Here is a 6,062-nt window from a genome sequence, read left to right as displayed (position 1 = left end):
ATGGAGATGCTCTCTCACTATTTTCTGGTTTATTTTATTTTTTCCAAAGATGTTGTTTCTAAGTAATCTCTACACCCAATGTGGGGCTCGAACCTACAACCCTGAGATCAAGAGTCCATGCTCTGCCGACTGAGCCAGTCAGACAACCCTTGGTTTATTTTTCAAAATATGTTAGTACAGGTGCCAGGCACTTCATTCAGATTCCTTTGACAAATATTTACTAAAAGATGACTCTGATCCAGGGTGCTATGGTAGTACATGGGCAATCTCAAAAAAATAGAACTCCGTTCTTAACCCTCAAAGAGCTCCCGTTCTCAGAGGGACACACATTTCTAAACTAATCATTGAAGAGCAATTTGGCTTGTGTTTCTGGCTGAGACACCGACTGAGTGATCTGCAAACTGGCCCTGGGCAGCATGGAGCTAACTTTCCAGAAGACTTTGGGAAGGCCCTTTAGAATCCTAGAAGAGTCTCTTTGAGCTGGGCATGGCAGAGGGGGAAGGGCAGCGGGCCAGGCAGTGTGCAGAGGATAAGTATTCGCTCCTCTTCGGTCCATTTGAGCTGAGTAAAACTCGGTGGGAAGAGTGAAGAGAGGCCAAATGAAAACTCTCATGCTGTGAACGTGTACAGTGACCAAAGTTTTGTACAGCGCAGAGGCATGATGCTGATTTGATTGTAAGTGAAATCTGCAGTCTTCAGGGGTGTGTGGTACGGGTACCTTTATAAAATGACACAAAGCTTAGAAACGAGACCAATTTTCGAAAGACCCCAGTAATGATGCAGCATCGTAATGGGTTAATTCTGATTAAATAAAAGTCTGAGTCAGGGAGTCTTGAGGAAGCTGCCTACTTGGTTATTTATAGGTTCAGAAAACAGTCACCTTGTTTGGATAGTCTTTTTTTTTTAAACTATTGATAGAATGCAAATTGCTTTTTCCCCCTCTTTGATGACAAGAGTTCCTCACTGCAGTGGCACACTGCTAACATTGTACAAAGCGAATTGAAGGGGTTGCTTTCAGAGAGGGGGAGAGTGACAGCGAGATGCATTTGCACGTGGATGAGTTGAGTTAATTTCTGGAACTTGTCCATAAGAAGGCTGTTACTTAGGTGAAAATTATCCTTTTTCTCGGAGCGTTTTTAATGAGTAAGATGATTCATGTTTTCATCCAGTGATTGTGTAAAAAAAAAAGTTTGGTTTTCGTTGAGAAGGATTAAAGGCATGTGTCTAATTGCTAAATATTATTCTTAAGAAACTAGTCTGAGTCTGTCTTTATGGGTCCTAAGTGGTTTCGCCTTTAGAAGCTTGTTTTAGGATCTTTTGCCAACCCCATCCCTTCCCAGGCCTGTTCAGACTAGAATGATCTGGCAGGGCCGGTCTTTTTTTTTCTTTTCTTTTTTTTTTTTAATGTCTTGAGCAGAAGCGTCTGAGAAAAGGTTCACCTTGCTCTTCAGCTTGACTTGCAGAGCAATTTACTAAATAGAGCGATGTGAGAATCAAGTGACCGTCAGCTGGTGTGAATGTTTTCGGTCATCCTGGTCACGGGATCTCAGGTATGCGAGAGCTGGATGGGCCGCCGCCACACACACCGGCTGTGGCGAGACCCTGGCTCGGACGCTCTCACCGTCACACAACAGGAATCCCAAGTTCACAAGAACGTACTTGAATGAGTCACCTGTATTTAAAAGGTTGGTTTTTGCCTCTGACGTCATTTCACCCCGTGGCCCACGGTGTGTATATGTGCGCATTTCTTTCCGGGGCTGTAGTCAAGTTCGAGAGACTTTTTGTTCTTAACCACGTAGGAGGCAGTTTGTTAGTTGTTTTATTTTCTTATAAACGACTTCATTGAGGTATAATTGGTATACAAAGAACTGTACATATTTCCTGTGTATGGTTTGGTGCGTTTGAACGTAATGCAAACGCCCATGATGCTGTCAGCACAGTCAAGGTGTGGCAGACATATCCAGCACTTCCGGAAGTTTCCGTGTGTGTGTGTGTGTGGTCAGAACACTTACCGTGAGATCTACCCCATGGGAGACAGTTTTTGTTCACTTCTGGAGGAAACTCGGACTTTGTGTTCTGTCAAATCCATAAATATATTTTATTTTATTTTTTTTTAAGATTTATTTATTTATTTATTTGACAGACAGAGACCACAAGTAGGCAGAGAGGCAGGCAGAGAGAGAGGAGGAAGCAGGCTCTCTGCCGAGCAGAGAGCCCAATGCGGGGCTCGATCCCAGGACCCTGAGATCATGACCCGAGCCGAAGGCAGAGGCTTTAACCCACTGAGCCACCCACGTGCCCCCATAAATATATTTTAGAAGTTGAATGTACTCCGTTGAGTTCCAGAAAGATGCTGGTGCATGCCTTAAAATATGTGAGATCTCATGGATGGGGATTGGAGGGGACACCTAGAGCCCAACTTGGCAGTTTTGACTTGGGAAAGTGAACATTCTGGCAGTGCTATGAAATTGTTCATCCCTCTCCATTGACTTCCATGTACCATGCTGGGGGTCAACATTTCTTTTCCAAAACCACAATTTCTAAAGTCAGTGACACTTTTGGGGGGCCAGATAGAATTGTCCCACGAATCCCTTAAAGAGACAGGGTAAAATCTACTCTTCTTTAGTTGAATGATTCACGAAACTGCATTTCTTTCATTTCTAGTGGAACTTTGATGAGAATGCCATTTTATATCTGTCATCTTTGCTTTAAACATCAGTGGGTTTCTTCTTGATTTGGTTTATAGGTCACCCCTGTTCTAATTCTGGAGGGGAAGCTCTTTCGATTCTAGGTTAACATTTCAAGAAATGGTCTTTATCCCACTTCCAAGCAGGCTTCTCAACAGCAGGTGGCAGGCTTCACTATTCATCAGTCGTCTTCTCCCTTTAAGACTCTCTTTCCCATTCTGGTATACCTCCATATAATGGTCTGTAGCCAGAATGAACAGAATTTTTAGAAATTACTGTCTTTGTTTTTGTTTGTTTGCTCCATGAGTGAGACTTACAGCAAGTACCTTGGTTACAGTTTTGTCAGCCGACCCTGGGGCTGACTGGCTTGTTAATTGTTAAATAATGGAATTATATAATGTAACATTTTTAGTTGGACCCGATTCCTTTTCTTTGACTTTGACTTCTAGACTTTGGAAATGTGTTATCGGTTAATAGCCTTTGCTGCAGTATATTCTTTAGGTATTCTATTGTATATTTTAATAAACTTGAAAAATGTGTATTTTATTGGTTGGTGGTTGACACTAATCTACATAGTGCTGTGTCTAATAAACTCTGATTTATGGTTTTCCCTTGTTGTCTTAGCTAGATAAGTCTAGAAGTAAGGGGAAAACACCATCTTAACTTTATAGTTCTTTAAATATAAGGACATTTGGAGGATGATAGCTCAGGCAAGTGTTAACAATTAAAAATACCCTTCTTCTACTCTAAATATAGACCAAACCTTATAAAAAGATAATCCTTTGGATTTTGGCATTAAAACTAACCAAACTAAACCCTTGTTTCACTGTAATGGCCAGACTTATTCATAAAAGTAGAGTTAGGAACATTTAGTTTTAGTGGTTTATGAAATGTCAATTGGCGTGTTCTATAAATGCTTTATTTTACATCGAGGGTGATATTCAGCCAAACCTGTACAAGAAGGCTTTATTTCCACTTTGGTAGGTATGCCCAGGCTTTCAGGCAATGCCAAAATGTACTTCATAGATGGAATTGGTTTTAATTTATTTAAAAAGAGAGAAAAAAAAACGAGCAATCTAACAAAAACCTACTTCACCTTGTAAATTTCAGCCTTCTCCCCTAAGATCTAACCACCTAGTGAAACACTATTATTATAACTTGGCAAGTAGGTTCTCTCTTAAAATTAGACACCTGTGATTAAATAGTTAAATCATTCCCTTGAAATGTACATATTGAGAGCTTCCAGAAAGCTGGTCATCTTTTCTTACAGCTAACAGCAGTTTTTTAAAAGGCACTTTTCTTGGCAACAAATATTTGACCTGTCCAGTCAGGTTCTAAGTGTAGCCTTTCTTCCGAGTGATGAAAACTTTTCTAAATCTCTTCCAAGTGATAGCCAGAGCATTTTAAATTCCTAAAAAGGTAGGAGTCGAAAACATGTACTCAGAGCAAAGTCGTGTAGTCATTTACATTTTAGAATAATCTTAAAAGTTAAACATAATAATTGGCCACAATGGTCATGTGCTGATAGAAGAATGCCTTCTCGAAGATATCAGGTGCTGCTTTGGGGCTTTGTTCTGACTTTTGCTTCTCTCTGACTTTTGCATACCCTCCCTCAGGTATGTGACACGTTTCTCCTCCTCCTTCAGGGAGCTTCTCAGATGTCACACCCACAGCGAGGCTTTCCCTGACTACCTACAAAAATAGCATTCCTCTTCACGGTGGCATTCCTCTGTGAAATGATCACACCTATCAGTTGAGTTTCTTTTTTGCCTTTGCCTACAAACCCCTTAAATCTTTGACCTCGGGGAGTGTCACATCCCCAGTGCCTGGCATAAAGTACGGAAAAGGCACCCAGTAGGCATTTCTGGGATGAATGAATGAATGAATGGAGAGGACATCTATCCTCTAACTTTTTTTTGTACCTGCATTGGACTATGGGAGGAAGGCTCGAAGCTGACATCCTGGTGAGCTATTGCTTTGAATACTTGGTGACATATCTTTTTTTGCAGTTTCCTTTGGTGTTTTAGACATTCCGTAGAAATAACTAGATCATCCTCAATGTATAGAAGGGAAATAACATTTTTTTTTTTTTTACTGCCATGTATTTTAGGTATTTGCATCATGGCTAGATTAGCTAAGTTCAAGTGGTATAAAGCAAACTAAAAGTGCTCCAAGGCCAATAAGAGTGGGTTGGGTTTTTTCCTTGTTTCTTTGCTCAGTTCTTTGTTTTTCATATATAACCTTCTACTGCAAAAACATGCCGAATAACCAATTGTAGATTTTTTTCACAGTCATATACCCTGCAGAAAGGCAGGGATTTTCATCTGTTTGGTTTGGTACTGGATCTCCAGCCACTGAGAGAGTATCTGGCACTTTCCTCCATATCACTCAAATCCATATGCACTGAGGAAATAAACCTAGAGGTTGTTTTAAACTCTGTACGTGAGATTATTGTCAGAATGTCAATAAAGAAAATACGGAATTGAGATCTGTTGATGTCATTTCCACATAAATCTCCAGGATTAATGTTTTTCCTCTTTCCTTCCACAGAGCCCCTCCCCAGAAGGCTGTGGATCACCACCTCCCTGCCAGAAGGCATAGGTACCCTCAATGGCTCAGTAGCCAGTGTAGATCCTGTCTTTTGTAATCAGTAGCTACATCTGGCTACTGGGTCTCTGATGGCATCTTCAAGCCTCTGTTATAGCATCTTGAGCAAGGTTACTGGGAAGTCCTTACCCTGATTTACATACACGTACACACACATGGCTGGAGTGTGGGAACCATCAAGGATTATGAATACGAGGTGTATGTGATTTCAGTACCACAAGAAGGAAGGATCCAGAGACCATAAGAAGGAGGAATCTTAGATTGGTTTTCTTTTTTTTTTCCCCTCTTTTCCCCATGTGGAAGGGATCATCTGGTCACAAAGCCATCTATCTACCTACCTACTTATCTACCTATATATCTCATCCGTCCATGCATCCTTTCATCTCTTGACTTTTAAATAGCATTCTAAGTGCGATTAAATAAGGACAGTTGAATGATATGACAGTTTAAGGAACTTACACTTGTAGACTTAGAGTAGGCAAGTCCCAGCAGCACATTCTGAGCTGCCTTTCCAGTGTGCTAGACACGATAAATACCAGGAACTTTGCAGCAGGCAGTTGTGTTGAAATCCTTTGTGAGGAGGACTTACAAACCCAACATCCAGGTCTGGGGCATGAACCTGGCATACAATGTAGATTTCTGTGTATCTTGGGCAACAGCTACATTGTCTGCTGGGTTTCAGGCTACCTGGAAACACGTTCTCCATGGTTGCGTCCTCAAGGCTTCACCTGTATGGGTTTGGAATAACTTTTCCAGGAGGCATAAACC

This window comes from Martes martes (genome assembly GCF_963455335.1).
Source record: "Martes martes genome assembly, chromosome: X".
Classification (NCBI taxonomy): domain Eukaryota; kingdom Metazoa; phylum Chordata; class Mammalia; order Carnivora; family Mustelidae; genus Martes; species Martes martes.
This window is presented reverse-complemented; position numbering follows the sequence as displayed.